The sequence below is a fragment of the Grammomys surdaster genome, unplaced genomic scaffold (assembly GCF_004785775.1).
Source record: "Grammomys surdaster isolate TR1022 unplaced genomic scaffold, NIH_TR_1.0 125789, whole genome shotgun sequence".
Classification (NCBI taxonomy): domain Eukaryota; kingdom Metazoa; phylum Chordata; class Mammalia; order Rodentia; family Muridae; genus Grammomys; species Grammomys surdaster.
Window position 1 is genome coordinate 2,859,816 of NW_021620620.1, and position 22,274 is coordinate 2,882,089.

Below are 22,274 nucleotides of genomic sequence, written 5' to 3' on the forward strand. Positions count from 1 at the left end.
AATTTTCTCAACAAGATTTGAGAAAGTGGAGAATTGAGAAATTTGATGTAGACAGCCCTGTATTGTTACTGATTTCCTAGCTTCAAATAAAACAAAGACCTAAATGTTGAACCTGAAATACTAATACTGCAAAAAGAAAACATAAGCTATGGTTTACAGGATGTGTGTGTCAGAAAAGACCTCATGAATAGGACCCCGTCTGTACAGAAATAGAGGTCAACAATTGACAAATGGGGCTTTTAAAACTAAAATGCTGCTTCACAGCTAAAGGAAGAAAGTAAAGAGAAAGCTCATAGAATGGGTGAGAGCCTGTGCCAGCTGGACTCCTTACAGAGGCTTAATATCTAGAATATATAAAGAATTTAAGAATAAAAAACAACACATTCAAGAATAGGTCTTCACAGAGTGTGCTCAAAAGAATAAAGAAAATATGTAAGTAATATCTCAAAAATGTTCATCATCTCTAGCAATTAGGGAAATATGAATTAAAATAATTTTGAGATTTCTTCTTTTCCCAGTAAGAATGGCAAAGATCAATAAAAACAAGTGCTGGAGAGGACTGTTGGAGGTGGAGGAGAAGAACATTCATTCATGATTGTGGTATTGCAAACTGGTCCAGCTACTCTGGGAATCAGTGTGGGGAGTTTTAAAAAGCTAAAAATAAAACCCAGTATCTGACACAGCAATACCACTCCTTTCATGTGCCCAACGGACTCAACAATTTACTTCACAGATACTTGCTTAGCCATGTTCATTGCTGCTTGTTCACAATAGCTGGAGGTAGAAACAACCTAAATACCTTTCCAGTGACCAATGAATAATGAAAATGTGGTACACACACTATTCAGTTGTAAAAAAAAAAGTAACAAGATGGACTTATTGGGAAAGTGAATGAAACTAGAAAAGATCATATTTCATGAGGTAAATTGCACCCAGGAGAACACACATGGTGTGTCTCTCTCATCTGTGATTCCTAGATCTAAGACCTCAGATTTGAGTATACAATCTGGAGTAACTGCAGAAGCCAGGGAAGGAAAATGGAACCATGTGGGAGCAAGAGACAGGAATAACAGGGTACAAATGGTTTGGACAAGAAGTGAGAAAAATAAGGAACTTGAAGTAGAGAAGGGAGAAAGATAAAGATAAAGAGGAAGGAGGAGGGTAAATATCATTAAAAGTATCTGAAAACATCATAAGGTATCATATTGTTTTCTACTTACCTAAAATTATATATAACTATATATACACATATACATATGCATACACACAGACATGCACACAGACATATATGTACAAACATACATACACACACACACACACACACACACACACACACACACACTTGTATATATGGTTTAAATAGAAATTTCCCATCTGAGCTGGCAATGCTTTCCATAAGAACCATAGGATTCTATAACAAAAACCTCATCACCAGGCATGAAGCCCTCCTTTTGAGTTGTTGGCTAAAGTTGTCGAAGAGACTCCTCAAACATACAGTCTATTGCTGCTGTCCTTGGTTGTCTCCCAGGGATGGAAGTTAAGACTCTATTGTGGTATGCATTTGGGGAGTGGCAACTGTGACTCTCCATCCTCCTCCCCCTGCTTCCTCCCTCTCTGGGTGTTTAGACACTGCTGTACACAGGGTTGGAAGGATGAAGAAGAGTCCAAAATGGGTGGAGTTCTGCAGGATCTTGGTCCATCTGGGAGTGAATACTGGAGGTGAGAGGGTTTTCGAGAAGGCTTTCTCCAAGGATTTTAGTGTTAGAGCTCTTTTAAGAATATCCAGGGTGGGCAGAAGTCATTGGCTGAAGGCTAAGGTACTGAGTCTAGGAATCTCAGGTGCAGGACTATGTGGACATTCCTTAGGTAGAGGATATAGGGATTTCAAGCTCTTCAGACAAGGTCAGAGAAGCAGAAGCCCTGCTGGAAAAGGGAGTCATCCATTTTGCACTGAGCTTATAAGGTTATCCTGACAATGGTAGAATTTGACCTTAATTAGCAGGGCCCAACATCCTACTACTAAAAATTCCATGCAGACATAGGTCGCAGAGACTCTTAAGCTGAATATGATCTAAAATCCTCCTCCATGGAGACTACTAGCTTTCATGGAGCCAGAAAGCTCCATACAAGCTTGCAAGAGAGATAAGCAAACAACATTTCTACCTTGTTATGATATTGTATTATTCAGGGTGAAATAAAATTGGTAGAATTTATTAGATTTATTAGAATGGCTTAGAGGCTATAATCCAGCTAGTCCAACAAGGGCTGTTTACCAACAGAAAGTCCAAGAATACAGGTCAGTCCGTGAGGCTGAATGTCTCAGATGGTCTTTAGTATATACCAGAATCTTGAACAAGTAGGCTCTAATGTCAGAGAAATAATGGACTTGCCAGCAGCAGTGAAGGCAAGCAGACAAAGAGAACAAGCTTCCCTCTTCCATGTCCTTTATATAGGCTGTCAACAGGTGAGGCCCAGAGTAAAGGTGGATCTTCCTATCTCAAAAGGTCAGGATTAAAGCTGGGTCTGCCCACTTTAATGATTTATTTAAGAAAAAATATCCCTCACAGGTGTATCCAGCCACTTGGATTTGTTAATGTATAGTCAAGCTAACTAACAATCAAAAATAACCATCATAATCCCACACCTTGTCAACTGTACATACAACCATAACTCCTTATATCATGTGTAATGTCCAAATGAAAACAACAGGCAGGTCATGATTATGCCTAACATGATATAATTATTTCTCATACAACCATAGACACATTATAAATTTTAGAGTAGGTGCCAATCTCCTTTGCAGGACATTCTTGTGATATCGCAAAGCATAAATATTATAACCACTGATATTCTCTTATTTGATGTTATATTATATGATAAAAACTGAGGAAAGAAAACATAAATATCTGTACAGATACATTCTTAGCAATATATGATAAAATACTCATGCCAATTATAATGCTCATTTATAATTCCTGCAGTTGGTCATGTGTCCTTAATTACCTTTCTCTACTACCCATAATGTATTTCCTTCACCCTCAGCAAGTACCTCAGCAGGTCTTGGCTCTTTCCTGGAGAAATGACCCATATCATTCCTGAAGAGTCTGTGCCGTTTGTCATCCTGTCTGGATTTGGCTATTGTTTCCCAACTACTCAGAATATGGAACCACTAGGAGTCACCTTGAAGGATCTCCTGCACTCCAGACATAATCTTTCTTACCTCCATTATGGAAAAGAAACCAATTTCCTGTTGGTAATCTGGATCACCCTACTAACACTGCTATCCTTTCTTGGCCTGTTGACTTAGAAGCATCAGAATCCCAAAGTGGCCAGGGAGAAGTCTGAGCCTCCAGTTCAGTGGGATGGTTACAGTGTTTCCTGGAAGGAGTATTCCCTGCTTCAGAACCAAAACTTCGAGGACAGCAGAACTTAAGGTTGCAGGAACAGAAAACAAAAATTTTCCTAGTGGATCACTAGGTGTAATAATGAGTGGAATTATTCCATTTCCATCCCTTGATACCTGGATCCATGGATCCTAGATATAGGAGAAAACACAACGTATATTGGATGGTGACTCAAATCATATACTGCCTTCTGGAGAACCCTGCCCCAGTACTTCAGACTGTTGCCACCTAATTGGTACCACAACTCCATCTTCAAAAGTCCATTTCATCTTTCCAGCTACTTCAAGATGGTGGGGAACATGGTAAGACCAGTAGAGTCCATGATTGTGGGCCCACTCTTGTACTTCTCTGGCTGTGAAGTGAGTTCCTTGATCAGCAGCAATACTGTGTGGAATAACATGACGGCAGATAAAGCATTCTGTAAGTCCATGGATGGTAGTTTTGTTATAGGCATTGTGTGCATAAAAGGAAGAACCATAACCAGAAAAAATATCTACTCCAGTAGGGACTAATTATTGTCTTTTCAACAGAGGAAGTGGTCCAATGTAGTCAACCTACCACCAGGTTGTTGGCTGGTCACCCTGGGGAATGGTGCCATATCTGGGACTTTGTGTTGGTTTCAGCTTTTGGCAGATCTGGTTAGTGAAAGTTCATGTTGGCAAGCCCTTGTATAACCCCCATCTCTGCCACCATGGCCACTTTGTTCATGGCCCCACTGGGCAATGACAGAAATGTCTGGGAAAGAGGCTGACTGTACATAGAACAGGTGATTCTGTCTACTTGTTTACTGAACACCTCCTCAGCTGAAGTCATCTTTTGATGAAAATTTACATGGGACATCTTCACACCCTTCACCCATTTGGAGTAAACTATCCATATACTTCTTTCCCAGATGCTTTCCTCATCAATTTCCAATCATGCTTTTACAAGTGCATGACTATAGAGCCAAAACATTGGCTATAGCCCAGGAATCAGAGAGCAATTGCTTATATGACCATTTCTCCTTCCAAACAAACTATTAGGACCATGTGTACTGCCCGAAGTTCTGCCCACTGTGAGGATTTCCCTTCACTGGTGTCTTTCAGGGCTGTCTCAGAAAGGGGTTGTAATGTTGCAGCTGTCCACTTCTGGATGGTGCCTATCAGATGTGCCAGAATTATCAGTAAACCAAGCCCCATTCTTCTCTTCCTCAGTCAACTGATCATAGGACATATGCAGTGAGGTTATAAGTGGATGCCTGAGAGTAGACGACATTGTACCAGAAATAGAAACCATGGGCCTTTGGGCAACATCTCCCTATAATTTGCTTGTGCCTTGAAGACTTGCTCAGGTTGGATCACATGTATACCCCTTCCGTTGGATAGTATATTGTTGCTATGCACATCTAACTTAATGACTTGATAGATCAGATAATAATATTCAGCTCATAGTGGGCATCCCAGGTCATATGGTAACATGGTAGCTCATTGTCAAATGTTCAGTTTCTACTATTGTCCAATAGTGCTGTCTTTCAAAGGGAGAATAGTTGTTTGTAGATGATGATAAAGCTTTGCTCCAATATCCCAAAGGTCTCTTCTGTGATTCATCTATAGGAGCCTGTAAAAGGCTGCAACAGCATGCCTACTTGCCACTAACACTTAAAGTATCATTGGCCCTGTTGGATCATGTGGTCCAAATGATAAAGCAGACTGGACCTGTTGAAGAGACTTCTCCTGTTCCAGGCCCCACACAAAGCTAGCAGCTTTCTGAGCCATTGGTGTATAGACCAGAGGAACATACCCAGCTGAGGAATGTACTGTTTCCAGAGTCCAAATAGACCCATTAAATATTGTACTTCTTTCATGGTGGTGGGAGGGACCAGATGCAATAATTTATCCTTCACCTTAGAAGAAATATCTCTGCATGCCTCACACCAGTGGGCTCCTATGAATCTCAACTGAGGTAGAAGGCCCTTGAATTTTGGTTGGATTTTCTATGCTCTGGCGCACATATGTGTTACCAGTAAGTACAAAGTGATTAATACCTACTCACTTGACATAATCAGCATAATGTCATCAATATAGTGCACAAATGTGATATTTTGTGTAAAAGATAATGATCAAGATCCCTTCAAATTAAGTTATGATACATGGCTAAAGAGTTCTAAACCTTTGAGGTAAAACTGTGAATGTATACTGCTGGCCTTGCCAACTGAAAGCAAACTGTTTCTGGTTTCCTTATGGAACAGATATCAAGGAAAAGGCATTTGCTGGATCAATAGCTGTATACCATGTACCAGGAAATGAATTAATCTGCTCAAGTAAAGATATCACATCTGATACAGCAACTGAAAGTTGAAGTCACTACTTAATTTGGTTTTCAATAGTCACCCGTCATTCTCCATGATCCATCTGTCTTCTGCACTGGCCAGATAGAAGAGTTAAAGGGTGATGTGGTGGGAACCACTACTCCTGCATCTTTCAAGTCCTTGATGGTGGCACTAACTCCTTCAGTTCCTCCTGGGACATATTTTCTTTGATTCACTGTCTTTACCAGTAGAGTGAACTCTAGTGGATCCCATTTGGCCATTATGACTACAATAGCCCTTACTCCATAGGAAAGGGAACCAATGTGGGAATTATGACAACTTCTAAATGTACCTATCCCAATTACACATTCTGGAGCTGGGGAAATAGCTACAGAATGAGTTTGGGGACCATGGGACATACTGTGAATTGGATTTTAGCCCAAACTCCATTAATCAACTGACTTCATAAGCCCCTACCATAACTGGAGGGCCACAGTGTTTCTTGGGGACTCCCAGAATTAGTGTCAATTCAGAAGCAGTATCCTATAGACCCTGAAAAATCTGTTTCCCTTCCCCTAGTGTACAGTTACCCTTGTGCAAGGTCATAGGACCCTCTCAGGAAGGACTAGAGAAAAGCTAACAGTGAAACTATTGGGGATTTTATCAAGGTTCTTCCTCAGGGGAACCTGACCATCCTCTCAAGGATTCTGGGTCTGCAAATTGGTTAATGGGCTGAGATTCTCTTTTGCCATGAACCAATGTAGCCTTTCTTTAATATGTTTAAGATGTTTTTCTGCTTATATAGATCAAAAAAATTCAATAGGCTTCTTATCTATTTTATGACTGGGAGCAACGTGATCGATTAGCTATTACTAAAGGTTTGAAGGAGTCATGTCACCATAAAATTCACTTTGTCTTTGCTGACCTTTAGGGATAAAACCATTATAGATATTGCTTTGTCTACACTGCCCATTATGATAACTATGATCACCTTGTGCTTGCAACTCAATGCTAACACCTGGCCCTTCCTACTTCAGCACCCAATTAAATCTATTGCATTTAATTCATCTAATTTACCAGGAATGTCTCCAACCCTAAGGTCTGGCACAAGAGAAAGGGAAACAGCAAAGCTTTTCAAATGTGCTGGTGTTTCTCTCACCATTTTGTGTCTTATAGGATTAGTGAAGGGAGTGTCTTCTAGCCCTCCTTGTGGAGGATTCTCACAGGTTTTATACTCTTGAATTGTAATTTCCTCAACTCTTAAAATCTTTTCATCAACACTAAGCCATATCAGGCATCTCCAGCTTCTTTTTAGTAGGCAATCATTTGACAAATGTTAAGCTAATCATCATTCTGTTGGCATAATGTTATCTTGCACTGTATACAGATTATCCTTGAATCATTCAAATGCTGATTGTTGTGCCCCTATATCTGGTTGTGATCTAGACTTGGCATTGTAATGCTTATCCCAAGAATCTCCAGTCACAATGTTGTATAAACATTGCTTTCTAATAACCTGATTGGTCAATAAAAAGCTGGACCATCCAATGCTTAGGCAGAAGAGATAATAAGGCAGAGCTTCTGACCCCAGCCTGGGGAAGGGTAGAGAGAGGGAAGAAAAGAGGATTTTCCATGAGGTGAGGTATCAGGAGCTACCACGAGAACACACAAGGAGCAGAGAGAGCCAGATCAACACTAAAAGGTAAGTATCTCAGGGACTTTGACTGGGAAGAAGCCAGATTAGTTTAAAGGACTAGAATAGATTAGTATCTGCTCAGTTATTGTACCTTAAAGCTTGATGAATAAATCTAATAGTCTCTGTTTCAATTATTTGGAAGGTAGCTGGATTAGAGAAAAGAACTGCCACTTTTAAAATTTTCACTAACATCATTCAAATACACATTTGACATCTTTTAAAACTATGAGCAAGACTCCACCCAGCAGCTGACCAAAACAAATGTAAAGACCCACAGCCAAACATTAGAGAAAGCTTGGGAGAATCTTGTGGAAGATTTGGGGGAAGGATTGAGGGTCTCAGGAGAGATAAGGACTCTACAAGATGACCAACAGAGTTAACTAACCTGGACCTTGTGGCTCCCAGAGATTGAACCACCAACCAGAGAGTATGCATAGGGTTGGACCTAACCCCCTGACTCCCACATATGTAGCAGATGTGCAACTTGGTCTTTATACAGGTCCTCCAACAACTGAAGCGTGTTCTGTCTCTGACTTTGTTGCCTGTCTGTGGATCCTGTGCCCCTAACTGAGCTGCCTTGTCTGGCCTCACTAAGAGAAGATGTGCCATGGCGGGTTGGTATCCAGGGGATACCTCCTGCTTCTCAGAGGACTAGGGGGAGGGGCTGTGTGAGGTGGACACTTGGAGGAGGGGGGTTTGATCATAATGTAAAGTGAATAACTTAATTAATGGAAGAAACATGTAAGCTTCCATATTAAACCTAGAATTAAACTGTGCAGGCTAATACCAATAAATTCAGCCTTATTAGGTTTTATATTCCTTCCACCAGTATTGCATAGTGTCCTTAAAATCCATTCCTACATATTCTCCAGACTGCTGGTCAAAGGAATTAGCAAGCTCATTAAGCTTTTTAGTAGTTTAGTGCGCCTTCTCATGGATTACGCTTTCTACCTCCCCTCTAGGAGCCTGCTTGGCCTTAAGTCTGGTTATAGGTCTCGAGGTAACTATTGGTAGACCCTGGGGGATATCAACAATGTCTTTCTTGGCATCTCCTGTGGGGAAAGTCACTGGGGGTTGATCAAACAATGAAGGATTAATTGCCTCTGTCAAAGGCGAAAAGGCAATATTTCAGGATATGCTAGGTACAACAAACCAGCATCATTTTCTTTCTTTTTTCACACATTTTTAAAAGTTTTATATACAGAGTCACCAAAATCTATTGCCTCTCATAATTGGTGAATCAGGATAACCAAATGCATTTGTCTCCTTAAGTGTGTAAAATAGTTCACACCACGGGTTTTTAGTACTCTCCAAGCTACTGGGAGAGGCTTTAGTAACTGGAGAGGCTTCAGTAACTGTAGATGTTGGCAAATTGGAAAACCTATTCCAGAAACTTAAAAAATTCATATTTCTGTTCCTCTAGAATCACTTCTGGTACCAAAATCTGTTCTAGTTAGGGTTCACTGAAGGAAAAGAACTGATAGAACACACACACACCACATGGACACATACAACACACACATACACATACAACACACACACACACACCACAGAGAGAGAGAGATAAAGAGAGACACAGAGAGAAACAGAGAGAGAGAGAGAGAGAGAAGAGGGAGGGAGAGAGACAGAGACAGAGACAGAGACAGAGACAGAGACAGAGACAGAGACAGAGAGGTTTATGAGAGTGGCTTACAGGTTGGGTCCAGCTTCTTTAACAATGACTGACTACCAAGGGGAAGTCCAAGAATCCATGTTAGTGCATGAGGCCAGATGTCTCAAGTTGACTTCAGTATATGCCAGAATCCTGAAGAAGTAGACTTTAATGCTTAAATTCAAATGGTTGAATTTAATGCTTAATGGTTGTACCTAGCATATTCCTTTAAGTGAAGGAATGGATTTGTCAGCAAGAGTGAGGACAAATAGGCAAAGAAAGGAAGCTTCCTTCTATCATGTTCTTTATATAGACTGCCATCAGAAGGTGTGGCCCAGATTAAAAGTGGATCTCCCCATTTCAAACGATCTGAATTAAGGTGTGTCTTTCCACCTGAAAAGATCAGGATTAAAATTGGGACTTCACACTTTAAACCATTTAATAAAAAACTCCCTCATAGATATATTCAGCTTCTTGCATTTTAATTAATTGTATAGTCAAATTGACAACTAAGGATAGCCATCACAGATACCTATAAACCTAAGAATGAGCAGTATGGTATAATAACCCTAAGTGTGCAACAGGGGCATGCATGCCTGAGAGTAACCAACAGCTCTCTAGGTGGACCTAAGGCCTAGGCAACAAGAAGGAAATCACATTTGGCACGGAAACCTAAACAACTACCTGGGCCTAGTGAAGTTGTGGATCTTGGAGGTAAACCTACAACTTCTACTTTACTAAACCAGCATAATTCCTAATGACATTATAAATAGTTGTCCTTATATACACAGATAAATGTGAATAACCACTTAACAAAGGTGTGGACAGTGGACAATGGACAGAAATGGTTACAGAGAATCACAGGTATTTAAAATTCAGAGAACAAGAGATCAGTGTGGTGCCTAGTCCCAACCAAAACATGTACAACACAATTCCTGCAGCTGAGGCTCAGGAGTCATTGCAGAAGAGGGGATGAAAGGGTTTTAAGAGCCAGAGAAACAACACGTTTGTTGTGAGATTGTCTCTCATAGAAACACTAGAGAGGCTACATCCATAAAGTCTCATCAACATGGTTGCCTAAACAATACCAAACTCAACCCAAGGCAAAGAACTCTGGGCAACTAGGAGATGCTGAGAGTGAGATAAATGATCTCCCCAAGGGAAGACTGCCCCCTGTAGCTGGACTTTTTGGCTACTTTATTGAGTTCTTTTTCCTCTACCATCCTACTCCACACATGTCTTTCTAACCCCCCACCACTAGGTAGGAGAGAAAGAAGGTTAGATAGGGAAAGGGGTGCATCGATATCATTAGACTGCTTTCTGCTGCTTAGGGAGTTTGAGTTCCTTGGGACAAATTTAATCTTTTTGTGAGAATATCTCCAAGCAGCAACCAGCAATCCAGCAAACAGAAAAAAGCAATCAGCAGCCAGCAGCAGAAGCAGAAGAAGCAGCAGGTAACAGCATCAGTAGGAGAAGCAGCATCTCCCACCTCTCTTGGGGCTCTGACATTTTATACTCTCTCAAAAGTCCACAGAATTCCAAAAGTAAACTATCTTCAGCAGGCAGAATCACACCCCAGCCAGAGCAAGAGACAAATCATAGTCAGCTGCTTTGGACAATCTAAAGTAGTCCCTTTTCCCACATCTGTGATTAAAACAAAGAACATGTTCACTTAACATAATTGGATTTTTAAAGAAATCAAAATTATCATTACAGCACCCCCACAGGTTGGTTAACAAATACCAAGTAGTCATCTCTGAGGTGAAATATATATGTGTGTGTGTGTGTGTGTGTGTATGCATATATTTATATGTATAATTACATATATACAAATAGTAGATTGTAATTATGTATTTAGGAAAATACACACACAGCTAACAACAACAACAATTAAAGAAAAAGAGACCATGAATTTGAGAGGGAGCAAAGGGAATCATGGGCAAGCTTGAAAGGAGGAAATGATGTAATTATATTATAATTTCAAAACAATTTCCATAAAAAATAAAGTAGCAGAGGTAAGAATTGCATTGGATCCCAAGATAGTGGATGGTGCAGAATAGTACAAGGAATATTCCAGACCATGCCACAGATCTGGGTGTCAAATTCCCACCTGCATTGTGGGATGTGGGGTGAGGAAGATTTGAAGGGCTCAGAGTTTTGGCCTCAAATCTGAGAGCTGTTCTTGAAATCAACTAAAGAAGAAATCATCATATCAGGCAGACACTGGTATGAGCAGGTGTGGTCTGAAGTCACTGCCCTGTGCTCATTAGCTATTATAATTGTCCCTGCATGGGACCCATGGGAAAAGCTTGTTAGATGACATTGTGTTTATCTGGGACAGTGTAGAAAGTCTAGGGATAAAACTAAGAGATGAAGTGAGAGGAAGGCACACTTAAAAATTCATGGACTCTGCACAAGTTACGTGTCTTAGTCAGGAATATCCAAAGTCTAGCAGCCTCAAGGTCTATGAAGTGTCTCAGTTGAAAAATCCCACCAAATATAGCACATGAAGGAACACTTTGAGATTTCTATCCATTTGGTTCTGGTTGTCTCTGCTGCTGGTTCTCATTTGGGCTGCCATGACATTGTAGCCAAAGGTCACCCTGAGAATGGGTAGGAGTATATGAGAACTCAGCCAGGGAGGTCCTGGCTAGTTGTTGCTGTGGGCCTTTGAGAGGATATTCAGCTGGGGCTGTCAACACCTACCTGTGGCCTCTCTATGTGGTTGGACTTTCCATGTGTGGGTTGGGGAGCATCCCATGGGCAAATTGTCAGTGAGACTCAAGTAGAAGTTTTAAGGCTTCTTTCAACCCAGTATTAGAAATCTTAGGCTGTTACTTCTATCTTATTATGCCACCCAAAATGTCACTAGTGTGGCCCATTCTCAAGAGAACAACCATCCAGGACTCTAGAAGATGTCCACGTCTGAGAACCATTCTTCCTTTCACCCTCTAAGGCCACAAGCTATAGAACGCTCACCATAATTCAGTCCTGTTGGAGGACTACTTCTCTGCTTAAACTTTTTCTATCTACACCAGGTCATACTTTATTGAAAGTCTGGAGCATCTCCAGGTTTCTTATCACTATAAGATACCCAAGACAATTATTTTTTATAAAAAGACAACATTTGTTTTGGCTTTTGATTCTGGAAGATCTAGTAATAATCTAGTGATCTCACTGTTCCTTGTAGTGAAGGTTGGGAAGGTGTCAAAGATAGAGAGATCAGACAGGGATCCCTTGATTCAGTGTTTCCAAATTTTTGTCACCACCAGAGAACAAATTCAGTGACAGGACAAAGTATGAAGTCAGGAGAAACTTACGTTGCAAAATGACACTACACATTTGGGAATTACAGGCTTCTTTGAGTTTTATACTGAATCTGAGAGATGTGGTATGAGGTTATATAGTTTGTTTTGACCAAGACTACTTGTAAAGGAACCACACCATGGTATTGATTAGAAGATTATAAGTAATGTTTCCAGTTAGGGTTGTTTCTCTTTCAACACAAATCTCAATTTGACAGCTATGCATCCACCTAGATACTATATGATTTACAGACTGCAAGTTTCTGTTTTTATATACATCTTCTTGTCTGTCTTTAAGCTCTTTCCATTTGAGCTCTCCTTGTTTCCAAGTGGCTCACCATTACACATTGTTTTGTGCCTCCATCCAAGGCAGCACAGTCTGAGGAGTATGTGGTAGAAAATGACTTATACTCATGATCAAGGATGTAGGGGTGGAGTGAGTGGGTCAAAATCCCAAGGTCCCATAATTCTTTTATGCATGTGCACCACCAACCGAATAACCATCCAGGAGACTTTACGTCCTGAAGAGCAGACACCTTTCTAAGTGTCACTCCTCTACCCTCCCTATCTCCAGACTCAGAACCAGATTGTCTTTGACATTCATACTGCCCAAAGATCAAAAGGGACTACCATCTCAGGCACTGAGGACCCACAGGAGGAAGCCATTTGATTTAGGAGCTTGAACTCAGAAATCTGTTAAGCTCTTGCAAGATACTGTATTTGCACATGCAAATATTGCTTGTCACTCTTAGTTCCTTTGAGTTCCTAAGGCAAGAAAAGGCTCATGAAAGATTGATTGACTGAGCTGGGTGACCCTTGGCACTGTACGAAACCCTAGGAAATCCCAGATCAATTTAGTCAGGACCTATGAAGATGAGGTGTAGCCATGGTGGGGGGTTACTTAATCTCTCCAGGAGACTCTAATATTCAAGTAGATATGGGGATAGAAACCAGATGTACAGCCTGTTTCAAGAGACAGCATTTGGTGGATTAGCAGGAGCAGAGTCTTAGGTTTCAATTCTGACATTACACTATCATCTCCTGGGCTGGGAGCATTACAAAACATACTTCTTGCCCCTCCCTGGGTCTGATTTAATTAGTTTGGTTGTGATGAGGACTTTGAGATCCTTACAGTTTCCTGGGTGACTTTTTCATAAAGCCTGGATTGGAAAATCCGTGACATGAGAGAAAGAAGAAGCAGGTTGTAGAATGTAGATACTCTTCCAAGTAAACTGCTAGATCCAAGGGCAGAGTCTAAGCCCTAAGACAGCTTGTTCTGGAAGGCAAGGGAAGTTCTTTCTGTGGAAATCTGGGCCAAAGTGTTTAGCACTCAGGATTTGTTAGGATGGTTTGGCTTTTTAAGGACTTTTCAAAAATATCATACAACACCTTGAGTTTATAAAAATTGATACCAAATTTGCATTTGATAGGTTCCTTCACCATTTACATGAGGAGCAGTAAAAGAATGAAAATAACCCAATGGTTTCAGGATTGTGGAAAATGTCATTACTGGCAATAAAATTTATAGGAAGGCTTGCCGACGCCTGCACTCTCCCAAGACTAACATGAGAGCATGTTTTTACTTCTGATGCAATAATTAATTTTGCCCAAGAAAACGTCTCTCTGTGCATGTCTTCAGGCAGGGCTAAAGGAAGCCTTTAATTCATTGATAAATGTGATCATCTCTGTTCATGGAACCCTGCTGGGGCCAACAGGATTCTCCAGTAGATTCGCTCTGAGTGGTTATGTCCTAGGAGACTCTGAAGAAGGGATTAGAGATCCCCCAAGTCCTGAAGAATTGACTTTGTCAGGCCATGAAAGGATTGAGATGACTTTCAGAGCTAGCTGGAATTCTAGAACCAGAGTCTGGAAGTCAAGGAGCCAGAACGGAAACAAAGTTCAGAGGACTGCGGATGAAACCCGGATGGACTCAACATTGAGGGAAGAATAAATGTTTGAGCTATGCAGGTCTGGCAGATCTCCTGGGGAGCTGTGTCCTGCCCTTCCCACCCACAAGGAAGGTCATTTAGTGGAGGATAGAGTGGAGGATATTTTTTAAAAAATATTTTATTGGTTATTTTATTTATTTACATTTCAAAAGTTATCCTCCTTCCCTGTTTCTTCTCCACAACTCCACTATCCCACCCCTTCCCCCTCTTCCCCACCCATCTACCCACTCCCACCTTACCACCCTAGCATGCCCCTAATGCTGGGGCATCAAGCCTGCACAAGGCTAAGGGCCTCCCCTTTCACTGATACCAGATAAGGTCATCCTCTGCTACATATGCAGCTGGAGCCATAGGTCCCTCCATGTGTACTCTTTGGTTGGTTGTTTAGTCCCTGGGAGTTCTGGGGGGATCTGCTTGGTTGAAATTATTGTTCTTCCTATGGGGTTGCAACCCCTTCAGTTCCTTCAGTCCTACCCCTAACTCTTCCATTGGGGTCCCCATGCTCAATCCGATGGTTGGCTGAAAGCATAGAGACCATATGGAAAGGTTAGGCATGGCCCCTGATTGAGGGATAGGGCCACCCATCCTTCTCAAAAATTTTAATCCAGAATTGTTCCTATCTAAAGGAAATACGATGACAAAGAGTAAAGCAGAGACTGAAGGAAAGGCCATCCAGAGACTGCCCCACCTGGGGATCCATCCCATATACAGCCACCAAACCCAGTCACTATTGCTGATGTCAAGAACTGCTTGCTGACACAAGCTGATACAGCTGTCTCCTGAGAGGCTCTACCAGAGCCTTACTGATACAGATGCAGATGCTTGCAGATTGGATAGAGTGATCTTAATGTAGAGTCTCCATGCTTCAGCATCAGCATATTCAGAAAAATGGCTCAGACTGTGACTGAAATTAAGGAATGGAGGTGGAGGCAGCAGACACATAAACCTCAGCAGGAGTGAAAGCAAATGTTAAACAGTTCTTCATGGCTTAAGCCTGTCTCGGTAAGTGGTTGATAAGGTTTGGCTCAAATAACCCCTTGTACTTAAGGACCTGCAAACAGTTTAGGTGTGCAAATAAACCTAGCTTAACCTGAACTTTTCTAACCAAGCAACTGTGGTTAAGCTAATCACAACCGCTGAGCCTCTAGCCAATCAGAGGACAAACTGAACTGCCAAATAAGGAAAATATCTGCCATATAAAGGAAAAATAACCATAGCAGTCAGATTGTTTCTGTATGCTCTCTTTTTCTCTAGATATAAATACAACCGGTGGTAGAGAAGAGCTGAATCACTTTTGATCCCAAGAGCTGTCAGTTCTTAGAACACTTTTTTTTTTTTAATTCTTTCTCATCAACAAAACTTGTTATAGTTAATTAGTCTCGTGATATTTTATCATTTATCATTTATTTTTAATTGATTTTTTTTTTAAAAAGCATGATTAACTTTATTCCCAGAGACTATCGCCCTAAAGGCTTTGTGCATGTAGGGAGTAAGATTTCTCTGCAGAAACTAATCCCCTCCCCTCTTCTCCTACCACATGGAAACAACTCACAAGCTAGGCATACATACACTGGGATGTAATCGGATATAAAAACAAAATTTATGAAGAGATAAAAATGTTAATGATACAAAAGCGTTACATGTGCTGTGCAAGATAAAAGCTGTATTCAACAGAGGCAACTGCAAAAAAAGAAAAAAAAGGCTACTCTGGGAAAATGTAACAAAAATTTTGTTACATTACTATCAATAACTAAAATTTTTTCTACTTTCTGTTTACATAGTATTATTTTATAAAAGTTGGTTTTTTTTGGCACCTGTCCTGAGCCCTGTAGCACAGGTGGCTGGAAGAGAGAGACACCAAATGTCAGCCCAGGACCCACAGTGGCCGCCATCGTGATGAGTGTGTGATGAAGACATGGGAAAGATGGAACATGTGGTGGAGAGATTGGACAGAAAGTGAAGCCAAGAGTCATGTACCGAGGGGAAAGGTAGAACTACAGAAATGGCAAAGGCCAGGAACAGCTGAATATGAGGAGCCTGCTCAACCACCTGAGGTCATTGTGATATCTGGGCCCAGGCTGCTATCTGAATGTCAGTGGTCTGGGCTGCTGCCTGAGACCATGTTAAGGTCTAGGGTCTGTACTGATGTGTGGGGAGGGAGGCAGACTTATCTGAGTGACCTGTGCTGCAGCTGAGGGTATGTCTGAATCTGTAGTCCTGCTGTAGCTGAGGTCTGTGTTGATGTCCATGGCCCATGTTTACATCAAAGGCCATGCAGATGTCTCTGATCTGGACTACTGCTTAAAGCCATGCTGATGTCTGAGCACTATGCTGGCCCTGCCTCTTGCCAGCAACCACATTTGGGAGAACTGCCCCCACTCTTCACCTGGGAAACATGGAGGAGCTAGCTCTGGTAGCATTGGTGCTAGAGAGCAGGGCCTGATCTTTATGGGCTGTAGCACTTAGGAGATCACAGTAGAGTTAGCTCTGGTTGTGTGGGCACAATAGAGCCTGCCTGAGGGTGTGAGAGTGGGAGAACTGGCCCTGCCCATTGCCCGGGGCAAAACAGAAGAGCTGGCTCTGGTGGCATGGGCATAAGTGAGCTGGCTGGCTGATCAACTTATCTACCACCCAGGCCCAGATTCAGACCTCTGAGTTGGCCCACCCCAACATCCACCTTATCTATGAACTGTTGGAGCATATGAAGGGGCCAGTTCTGCAGATACAATCTGTGGGATCTCCATGACACAAGGCAACACCAGGATATCTGAGTCCTGGTGAGGATCCAGTACTGACAGTGTAGCAGAAGCCAGAGGCCTCGAACCAGATCAATGACTCACTGCGATGAACATTTGCAAGTAAAGCTGTTTAAGCCAAAGGTCTACCGTGGGCACATCACAGCATCCATGTTGGAATTTTTGTTTTGCTTTGTTTTGTTTTGTGGGGGAGGTTGCAAAGGCATAGGGCAGATGTGAAGAGATAGGAAGAGAGAGATATTGTAGTACATTATATGACTCACAAGTAATCTATAAAAGATTTTTAAAGTTGCTTTTATTTTTTATTTTATTTCAGTTTTTAGTAAAGGACAGTTATATTTTAGCAGCTATGGGGAAGCCATGACGCAAGTTCTTCTTCTGACATCTGCCTGTGTTGGATCAGGAGCTCTTTCAGATTTAGGGTAAGCTCTTAACATCATTGCATGCATATAGAATTGATCTATACCTAAATCTTTATCTACTTGATTTTTATGGCTCCTTTTCTTCCCATGTTTTAGAAGTCTTATAGCACATTTTACTTATGATATATGTTACATGTCTTCAAGTTTCATTGGTGTAAAGAGACATCATGCACAAGGTGACTCTTATAAAGGCAAACATTTCATTGGGGCTGGCTTAAAGTTTCAGAGGTTTAGTCCACTATCATCATGAAGAAAAGCATGGCAGCATGCAGGCAGACATGGTGTTGGAGGATCCAAGAGTTGATCCAAAGACAGACAAGAGCAAGGTCTTCAGCAAGCAGCTAGGAGGAGGGCTTTTCCACACTGGGCAGAGCTTGAGCATTAGGAGATCTCAAAGCCAACCCCCTTTAGTGACACACCTACTCCAACAAGGCCACACTTCCTAATAGTGTCACTCCCCATGGGCCAGGCATTAACAGACATGAATCTACAGGAACCAAACCTATTCAAACCACCACACTCTTGTACCCACATCTTTACAAGACCCATATCTGTGCTTTTCTGCATGCTCTATGTCCACCACATGCCACATGGCACTAGGTGCCTTGTGTGTCCCCAACTTTGGTAAAGAGATATTCCTCTACCATCTTGCAGCTGTATGACTTGCATCATTTACTGTGGCTCAAAGCTGTGAGCCTGTTTTCTAGTTTTGTCACATGTGGTTTTCATTTTTTTCCCTCCTGTTTCCAAACAGTTTCAGGAGATAAAGTCAGCAGAGACTCGTGCCTATAATGTCTTTTCCTGGAATTTCTGCTTTGTTCTCCAAAGTAATAACCCATCTTTTCAAACTTCAAGTTTAAAGAAAGGCCGTGACTTGATATAAAGGAGTGGGAAGCATGTTCCCCTTAGGCAAATTGGAGTTCCTGCCACTGAAAGTCCTCATGGCTGCCCAGTGTGCAAACTCATCGACAACGACAGTTCAGAAACAGAAATTGGAGTGAGGCTGGAAGGAGAGATATGAGAGAGATTTCCCAAAACTGAGGAAATTATGTAGAAAAGGAACACACTAAGAAACACTGGCTTATGTACTTCAAAAGGGTGAGTTGTATGATTGTATCAATTGTGTTTACATATAACAAAATCTAAATACAGCGGTTTATGCTGCTTAGGGACCAAAGAGAGAGACTCCTATGAAAGGGTCCAGGACAAGAATTCCCATGAGAGACTCCAAGACTTTTGACCACATGGGTACAGATGCTTCCCCCCTGCCCCGGGCCTCTCACTTGGATGTGACATTTCATATCTGCTGAAGATTCTTTTCTAAAGGACTATGACAGAGAGTGTCTTGTGAGGATTGTTCTAGGGGCACAGAGTCCATGTCTGGAGCAAGAAGAGGCAGTGGAGAGAAAGGGATGCAGAAGACAGAGGCAAGGACCAGGCCTAGGAAGTTGCTGTGGCAACAGAGGAAATGTTATATGGAAACAAGCAACAAAACTGTTGAAAGAACAACAAACCAGGTTACTGTGATGGCTGTTGACCCAGGGACTGGGTTATCTGATCAGAACTTTCAGGGCTCAGGGAGTCTTAGTGTGTTAGTCAGAGGTTGTGTACCTACTGAACCCTATTGGCCATTTTTTCCTTTTTTTGTATCTGTGACAACTGCAGTAAGAAACAAATGTTTGCAAATTCCCCCGATGATGCTCTCTCTTTCTGCTTGTATTGGAAATGGCTCTCCCATAAGCCTCACTTCTCTTTACTTGCATCTGCATCTAATGTACAATAAGCTTGACAATTGGTGAGAAGTCCAACCCTCAAGAGGCAACCACGTTATGAGGGAGCCCAAGGGAGACACATAGTGTTGAGAGCAACTCCCAGCTAGCCTGAGTCACCAGGCATGAAGGGGAAAAGGACATCTTGGGAGTCTAGTCCAGGTAAGAGTTAGAGAACCACTCAGCTGAGCTCAGTCACTTAACCCAGCCGTGGAAGAGTGAGATACATATTTAAATCTCTACAATTGGGATAGCTTAGTATACAGAAACAAATGACTAGAACAAGCACAACAAGCCACATGAGGATCACTTTGTAAACACTGGGGCCACTTTTGTTGATTAGAGCAGGAAAGCAGCTGTCACTCCATCAGTGGCTTTAATACTTTTGGCATATGTAGGGTGCCTGATGATGCTAGCCCTTCCCACATTCCCAAACTGTAATTCTAAGCACTGAGCTCATGGAGTAGAGGTTTCAGTTTCATGAAACATCTAGTCATTTGGGGAAATGCTTGGGATTCTGTCCTTTGTCCAATAGCTGAGTACCCCTGTTTCCCTATGTAGAGACCTGAAATGCCCCACCCCTGCTTGTGCTATGCACAAAAGTCCCCACAGAGGAACCTGAGAAAAATCTGAAAAAGGAGAAGGAATCAGTCCAGACAGGAACCCACCATAGTCCCTGGCTTTCTCTGCCTGTTGATTTGGCACTCTGGGTGTTTTATGGTGGCCCAAGGCCAAAGCTACAAATAAATGTTGAAGCTGGCAGCAAGGAGGATCATTTCCTGGGCTGCATTTCACAGGAGGAAAGCCATGTTTCAAGGCTTACTCTCTTTGTGTGGTGCCCATTTTTTCTTCGTGCCAGGCCAAGGTCAAAACCGAGCCAGCTTCTAACCCAACCCCCGTGGTTGGCGCTTCTGGAAGACACGAGGGCTGGTTCTATAGATGAAGCCTGTTTCCCTGGCACTGGCATTATTTGGTTTCTCATGGATACATTTCTCTTGAGTGTTCCCAGAATGTCAGGACAAAGGCCACATATAGACACTAGTGTGTGACATTAAGTTGCCAGCCACTGGGTATTATTTGTAATCATGGCTTCTAGGTTGTCTGTCTTGTTCAGAGATTTCTGGCCACAGTTATGGAGGGGCCTTACCTATCTTGAACTTTATGGCTGTCTAGACATTCTGACACAGTCAAGACCTGAAGGTAGTAGATTATCAACTTGGATAATGATAAATTATCCAATATATTATAATATAAATAATATATTTATATTATGATAAATAATCTACATTCTTCTCTTGTAGTCGTGTACCTCATTACATGCATGCATAGTCACCTAGATCTACACACATATACACATGTCTGAATGAGATGAATACTTTATGTAAAATAAGATTTCCTTTTTTGTTTCAAAAGGCCAGAGTTAAGGCCAGAGCAGCTTGTAGGTTCTACACAAAACTAGACACTCAGACACTAGGGCTGTGCCCATGAGCTCACTCTTGACTTCTGCTTCCCTCAGGCCGGTGATCTGGAATAGGATACTCAGTGATGATGGTCAGCGGAGCCTGCAACACCAGTGAGTAGCTGTCAGGCCTGTTCTGCACTGCCCCGGACACTGTTTCTCGGCTCCTTTGCTTCAGTGCTGGCTCCAGTTCCACAGTAAAGATGGAAAAAACGGAATCATAGGGAGTAAAGCCAGTGAGACAGACATAGGGAAAAAAAGCAAAAGGCCAAGTCAGAACCTGGGAGGAGCTCTGTAGCCAAGATGCTACAAAGGGTCTTGGAGAGGCTGAGAAAGGGGGCATTTGAGCAAGGGAACACTCAGACCCAAAGGGTTTCCTGCTTGGGCTGGAGGACTCATATCTTGGGTAAATGACAAAAGACTCATATGTAAAAGTAGTCACTTAACTGCTATGAGTCTGTCTCTTTTTATAAAACAGACAGACACAAGAATATTTTCACTCTTAATTTTCCTGTTTAAACACAAATGATGGGCAGATCCTGAACAGAAGAATGAGCACCGTGAAAGAAGTGACCCATGCCAACAGCATTCTTGATCAAGGGGTGCAGGCAACTCTATGCCCACTGGCCTCAAGGAAGATTTATGGTGGGGGATTAATACTTGAACTGGATCTAGGGGCCACCAGGCTGCTGTTGGCACCCAAGAGTCATCAGAATCCACAGAGTAGTGTAATGGCTGTTTCTGTGTGTCAATTAATACAAGCTAGAGTCATCAGAGAAGAAGAAGCCTCAGTTGAGGAAATGCCCCCATACATTCAGCTGTAAAGGCATTTTCTCAATTAGTGATCAATGTGAAGACTCAACCTATGGTGGATGTGCCATTCCTGGAATGGTGGTCCTGGGTCTAAGCTCTTGTCTCCAGGTTACAGGCCTGCTTGAGTTCTTGTCCTGACTTCTTCCAATGATGGACTATGATATGGGAGTATAAGCCAAAAAAATCCTTTTCTCCTCAACTTGCTTTTTGGTCATGGTGGGTTTTTTTTGTTGCAGCAATAGAAACCTTAACTAATACAAGAAGCAACAGAAACTCAGTGCTATGTGGGCTCCGGGGAGACCATGCTAGACCTCAGATTCAAATCTCCTAGACTACTGTCATAGTGCTGGCCTTCCTCTGTAGTTTGAATAACTCTAAGCAACAGCTTAGAAGCTCCTAACTCAGACATCTTCAACCTTGATGCACATCGAAGTCACACGTGGGATTCTGGAAAAATGTTAGCCACAAGACCAGAAGGCTTGGCACATCTGAAGTCTTCTCTGATTTGAATGTGGAACTGGGATTGAGGACCACTTGTCCAGAGAATGTCTGAGGAGGGAGCAACCTGTCTTCACATGTCACTGCCCATTAGGCCAAAGATACTATTGCAAAGCCCATTCTTTCTGCCTTGGATCATCTCCTAAAACTTGAAAAATCCATCACATTATTAAATATAGTCATGTTAGCCATTGTTAACCTCTTCAACTTATCTCTCCCATCTAATTTAAATTTTGCATCTTTTGACCAACAGCTCCTAATCTCT